Source organism: Manis javanica, chromosome X, assembly GCF_040802235.1.
Source record: "Manis javanica isolate MJ-LG chromosome X, MJ_LKY, whole genome shotgun sequence".
Taxonomy (NCBI): domain Eukaryota; kingdom Metazoa; phylum Chordata; class Mammalia; order Pholidota; family Manidae; genus Manis; species Manis javanica.
In genome coordinates this window covers 11,035,321-11,041,555 of record NC_133174.1, presented here as the reverse complement: position 1 = coordinate 11,041,555, position 6,235 = coordinate 11,035,321, and the positions used below count along the sequence as shown (strand labels likewise).

Below are 6,235 nucleotides of genomic sequence, written 5' to 3'. Positions count from 1 at the left end.
TAAAGATGGTAAGTCAGACTTCATTCAAAAGGGAACACTACTATGAGGCTTTGAGGTAGGGGAGAGAGATGGGGCTCAACTCCAAACACAAGGGCAAATGGAGATATACAGTCAAGGAGCAGAGTGGAGATCAGTGGATGGAAAACTACTCAGAGCAAACAGCAAGGCTAGGTGGATTTTTGTAAGAGGGATTTGACAGGATTCTTGCTGTAGGCAGGCCAGGGTGATAAGATATGAACGTCTAGAGATGAGGAATTTGATCAGCTATTAAGAATGGGAGATTTTCACTAAATTGACCTGGCAGGATTCTTGCTAAAATTGGACTAAGAAAGCCAAGGACAAAGCCAAAGCCCGAAACCTAGTCAGAAAAAGGACTCAGGAGAGCCTGACTCAAGTTTGGTCAAGGACAGAGTATTTGTCACTAATCACATCTCAAATGCCCAATAACCACACAGTGGTCAGCATATTGGACAATGCAGCCCTAGACAGAGCTGTTAATGTGCAGGAAACACAAGACAGAAACACATTAGACACCACCACAGAGAAGCAAGCAGCCAAAGCCAGATAGTAGGAGTGTCTGCAAGACAATTTGATTTCTTCAACAAATAAACTGCAAGAGGAGTAAGGAGATGGAGGGGGAACCTCTACACAAAAAAAGATTCAAGATGTATAGAATCCAATCACATCTGTGACTCTTGTTTGGATCCTGACTCAAAAGAACTAAAACAAATGTATGGCACTTACGACACAAATGGAAATTTGAACACTGGCTGGATATTTTGTAATAGTAATTATCATTTCAGTTTTTCAGGTATGATAACAGACTTGTAGTTATGTTTAAAGAAAAGGATAAGGATGTTTTTTAAGGATACATAGTGAAGAATTTGTGGATGAAATTATATGGTGTTTCAGATTCAAAATTATTATAAGGGGTATCCATTTATATGAAATATCCAGAATAGGCATAGCTATAGAGACTGAAAGCAGATGAGAGGCTACCAGGACAGGGAAGATGGCAGAATAGGGAGTGAGTGCTTAAAGGATGTACGGTTTCCTTTTGGAGGGAATTAGGTAGTAGGGATGGTTGCACAAAATTGTGAATTTCTAAATGCCACTTAATTGTACACTTTAAAATGGTGGAAATGATGAGTTTTATGTTAGATGAATGTTACCATAATAAAAAAAGAAATATATTTGAAAGAAAAATAAGACTATATGGAGAGGAGCATGTGGGACTATAGATGGAGCAAGGAGTTAGAGTTGATCATTGTTGAAAGTGGGTGATAGGTCCAAAAAAAAAGGAAAGTGGGTATAGATGGGGGTCATTTTATTATTCTCTTTATGTTTGTGTATGTGTAACATTTCTCATAATAATAACACTAAAGAACAAAGTCTGTCAACCATGAGGGAAATTTGAGTATGGACTGAATATTTGATGATCTTGAAGGATATTATTTAAAGCGCAATAATGACAGATGGCATAGTGCCTACGGAAAAAAACAGCCCTTATGACTTATGGATGCATTCTGTATTATCTGCAGGTGAAATGGCATGATATTTTGAATGTGCATCAAAATACTCAGGCACAAAAGAAAAAAGTGGGGAGGAGTTAGTTTGAAACAAGGATTGGAAAATGTTGACAATTGTTTAAGCTGAGCAATGGGTACAAGGAAGGAATTATATCACTCTCTCTAATCTTTTATGTTTGAAACATTCAAAAACAAAGTATTTTTAATATATGTCAACCCTTATCAGCACCCCTTAGTAGTCCCGTTTTTCATTCCAAAATATAAGTTCTCACCTGGACTCCTGTATCTAAGTGGTTTTGAACCTTAACATTAAACAGAAATGTTAAACAAAATAAAATGTTAGGTTCATGCCTTTCTCTTTGAAAATAGTGAAATACCTGGCAACTACTCACACGTGTTTGTTGGTTTAGAATGTGACTGTATGAGAAAGCTCAGCACATCTGGCCAATAATGCCCTGCCTTCCTTTTGCACTGGATGAACTAGAAGAGCATGTTCATTTCAAGAGGATGTTTATTTTGGATGCGGTGTATTCACTAGACTTTGCCTCTTAACTCAGATGGGAGCCAGGAACAGGAGCACCCACTAAAAAGCTGGATTTTTTTTTTCAGCTTCAGAAAGCCTTGAGGGAATATGTGTTTGCAAAAAAAATTTTCCATATTACCACACATGCCAACTCAGTAACTACGAAAATAACACCACCAGATTAAAAAAGAGTTTATCACCCCTGTAATTTCCATTTTGGAGCCAGAGTATTACATTGATGGAAAAAGGCCTTAATGCACAATGAGGCTTTAATGTGAGACCTTGTGCAACAGAAAAACTGGAAACATTTTTGAGTTCATGAAGCTCATTCTCAATTTTGACGTAAACCAGCTGTTTCATTTAAGCCAATGGATATTAAAAAACAAAACAAAACTATCTTTTCTGGAGCCAGATCCCACCTAGCAAAGCCTCAAGAGACTTGTGCTCCTTTAGGAAAGCACTATTAGAAAACTTCTACAAGTGTGCTCCATCCCTGGGACTGTGCTTAACAACCTGCATAAAATATATATAGCCAAGTGTATGAGAGTTCATCAGACACATAGCGTGACCTACTAGGTTGGCTAGAACCAAAAAGACAGACAATAACAAGTGCTGATGAGGATGCAGAGAAACTGGAACCCTCACACACCAATGATGGAAACATAAAATGGTGCAGCCACTTTGGAAAGCAGTGTGAGTTCCTCAAGAAATTCAACAGAATTACCACATGGCTCAGCAATTCCCCTCCCAGGTATATACCCAAGAGACATGAAAATATCTACATAAAAGTTATACATGAATGTTCACAGCAGCATGATTCATAATATCCATAAAGTGGAAACAACCTGAATGTTCATCAACTGATGCATGGATAAACAAAATGGGGTATAGACACACAAGGAAATACTTTTTGATAATAAAAAAGAATGAAGTACACATACAGGCTACAACATGGATGAACATGGAAAACATTATGTTAAGTGAAAGAAGGCAGACACAAAGGCCACATATTGTATGATTCTATTTATATAAAATGTCCAGAGCTGACAAATCTAGAGAGATGGAGTGGTTGCCTAGGGCTGGGTTGGGGAAGGTTGGAAGGAAATGGGGAGTGACTGCTAGTGGGTACGAGATTTCTTTTTGAGGTGATGAAAATGCTCCGGAATTAGTAGTGATGCCTGCACAACCTTGTGTATGCTAAAACCAACTGAATTAACACACTTTAAAAGGCTGGATTTTACGGTATGTGAATTATGTCTCAATAAAAAAAGTGTTTTCAAATACATAGCACTTCACTGCCACCTCCCCATCGTTTCCTTGTAGGAGCAAATAAAGAACAGTGTGTAGTGAGTAAGATAACAATGTAGTTCCTCTCCTTTGCCTAAGTCATGCTTGGAATTTAACGCCCAGCCTATACCAATCCACACTGATCCGAAAAGGTAACACTTCACACTGGAAGTTGCTGCTCTTTCACCACTGCATTACACCATGCAAATGCCATGAAAACTGTGGACTATGTCAGTTAAAAGCAAATGTAAAAACTGGGCAGTGACAGCATGGAATTCAGCCTTCTCAAATGGTGCCCTTCTAAATCTTGCTTCTCCCTGCTTCTGTCTTACCCCAGATCCGAGGCTCCAACAGAAGTACCACATGAGGCAGCTCCATCTGGTGGTCCAGCCGGAGAGGGCAGGTCTCCAGCCTCGTCCCAGGCTTCCTGACAGGCATTTCTCTTTTCCAGCCTGTGGGGAAAACAGTTAAATAGCTCAGTCATGTCTCACTTGACACAGTGGGTATCTTTCAGATATGCTTCTGAAACTGTATAAACCAGATTTTCAGAAGGATAAGTGAAATTTGAACAAATTCAGGGCAGGCTTAAAAACTAAATATTATCAATCATTTTGTCGAATGGCTAGTTACCTCTATTTCTTTGTTGGGTCATATTGATTTCATATATCTGGTTTACTTTGAAGAACAGGAGATGTATAATATAGAGATTCTGTATTATAGATACATGTGTACATATCTGAATATTTATTTATACCTATAATTCATCCAAGAAGAGCTTCCTGAACCCAGAAAATAATTAGGTTAGGGTCTTAAGTAGAGAGGTGAATTTTAAACTTTCTTTTTAGCAACTTTCAAAACCACACATCTAAAACATACTTCATAAGTTAGGCTAACTTATTAAGTTAGTAAGGCTAACCACAAGTGGGTTGTGTCTTATTTTCTTCATTCTTTTTTTAATTAAGTGAAAATTCTCTCTCAAATAAATGTATATAAGAATGAGGCACGGTAAAATATATAAAATAACAGCTAAATTAAAAAAATTATCTTGCCCAAATTTCTATCAACAGGTGAATGAATCAACAAAATGTGGTGTATACATATAATGGAATAGTGTTCAGCCATAAAAAGAAGGAAATCTTGACATATGCTACAATACTGATGGACCTTGAGGACATCCACAAAACAAGTTCAAGACAAATACTGTATGATCTCACCTACACATGAAATCTAAGAACATCAACTCATAGAAACAGGGAGCAGAATAATGGTTGCCAGGGACTGAAGGGATGGGGAAATGGGGATATGTTGGTCAAAGGGTACAAACTTCCAGTTATATGATGAATAAGTTCTAGAAGTGTAATGGTGACTATAGTTAACACTGTATTGTATGTTTGAAATTTGCTGAGAGTAGATCTTAAAAGTCTCAATCTGTGGGCTACCGATGTTTTGGTAAATCATACTGTTGACACTAATGGTTCTCCCCCCCACTATCAAGGCTTTCCTGTCCCAAGCCATGTCCTTGGTCACCCTCCAACAAGTATCCTCTGAGAAGTGCAGGCTGCGTACAATCTTCAGATCACTGGTAGCGGCTGGAGTCCACAAAAAGATCTAAAGTCTTCAAGGAAAAATAAAATATTTTTCTCCATATACTTCTGATAAATTTGAATTTAAGAAAACTTAGTATTTTTATAGAAACTGCAGTTATCACAAACCTAAAGTGTGTACATTCACCATAAACACTCAATTGATCAGTAACATTGATTTGCTAGGATGCATTTGATCTTAGCTAATGTATTTTTATATCATCTGCATATTATTACTTACATTTGTCCAGTCGGCAATTTTTGTTGTTACTACAGTGCTTCATCATATTCCCAATTTGTAAAAGTGGATCAGCAGTCCACTGAAGCATAAGAGTACTTAAGAAAAAGTTATCTAAATATTGCCATGCAGAATGACTTCATAAATACAAATGCCTAAAAAAGTCAGTGTGAATATAGAGCTGACTCTGTATTGCTGGGGCAAGAGAATGTGTAATGTGATGGGCAGACAAAAAAAGAATAGGAATAAGAAATAGAATAATCATATGAAAATTAGATTTGTCTCTAGATCCCTGTTCTGTGCCTGTTATGAAACTGTCAAAGAGTGGCAGGAAGCCACCAAAGCCTTGAATACTTTTCATAAACAAAGAACAATGACCTCTGGTAAACCAACTGAGATTTTTCTAGAATAAGCCAAAAACTGTGTTTTCCTGGATGCTAAAGGTTCAAGTCGTACTACTGCCAAGAAGTTTGCAAAACCACTCACAAAATTAATGGAAATGTTATGCTAGAAAGGAAAATGGAATAGCCTGTTGGCAAAATTCTCTGATCAAATGATGGTGTTGTACATCCCCTAATATCAATGGCATTCTGTATAAACAAGCACTTATGGTGCTTATGTGAATAGGAATTTCACATTACAGCTATAATAAATTTGCTCCTGGCATATGAAAGGAGCATGTGTGAGTGAGAATTGTTCAGTTCTCTTTTGTCTCTGAGTATCCATATTACAAAAGCGATTTCTCATAAAGGTAAAAATTATGGTGGCAGCCAATGCCAGGGTAGCACCAGCTATGCAAGCAGCAATGCAGGGCTTTGCTAGGTGAACCAGATTGGTGGCAAGTGATAGAAAAATATTGAAACTGCCTTACACCACAGAGCATTTATTGGCTCACATAACTTAATTCAGGCATTCAAGCAATATCATCCCAAAGCTGTTTTATCTCCATCTCTGCTCTCTGCTTTCTGCTCTGTTAGCTTCATTTTCAAACTCTGAAGAGTATCTCTCACCTACTCTAATCACACATGCTCTCAGGTTGAAGTCCAATTTGCCACTCTTCCTAAAGCCCCAACCA

General features: G+C 37.7%; 1 long non-coding RNA gene across 1 annotated transcript; it reads left to right on the top strand.

Moving 5' to 3' along the window:
* Window positions 1-473: 473 nt before the first annotated feature.
* LOC118972786 (uncharacterized) lies at window positions 474-5,845 on the top strand. The gene is made up of 3 exons (XR_012127370.1): window positions 474-787; window positions 3,677-3,838; window positions 4,407-5,845. It is a non-coding gene; the product is annotated as an uncharacterized lncRNA (long non-coding RNA).
* Window positions 5,846-6,235: the final 390 nt, after the last annotated feature.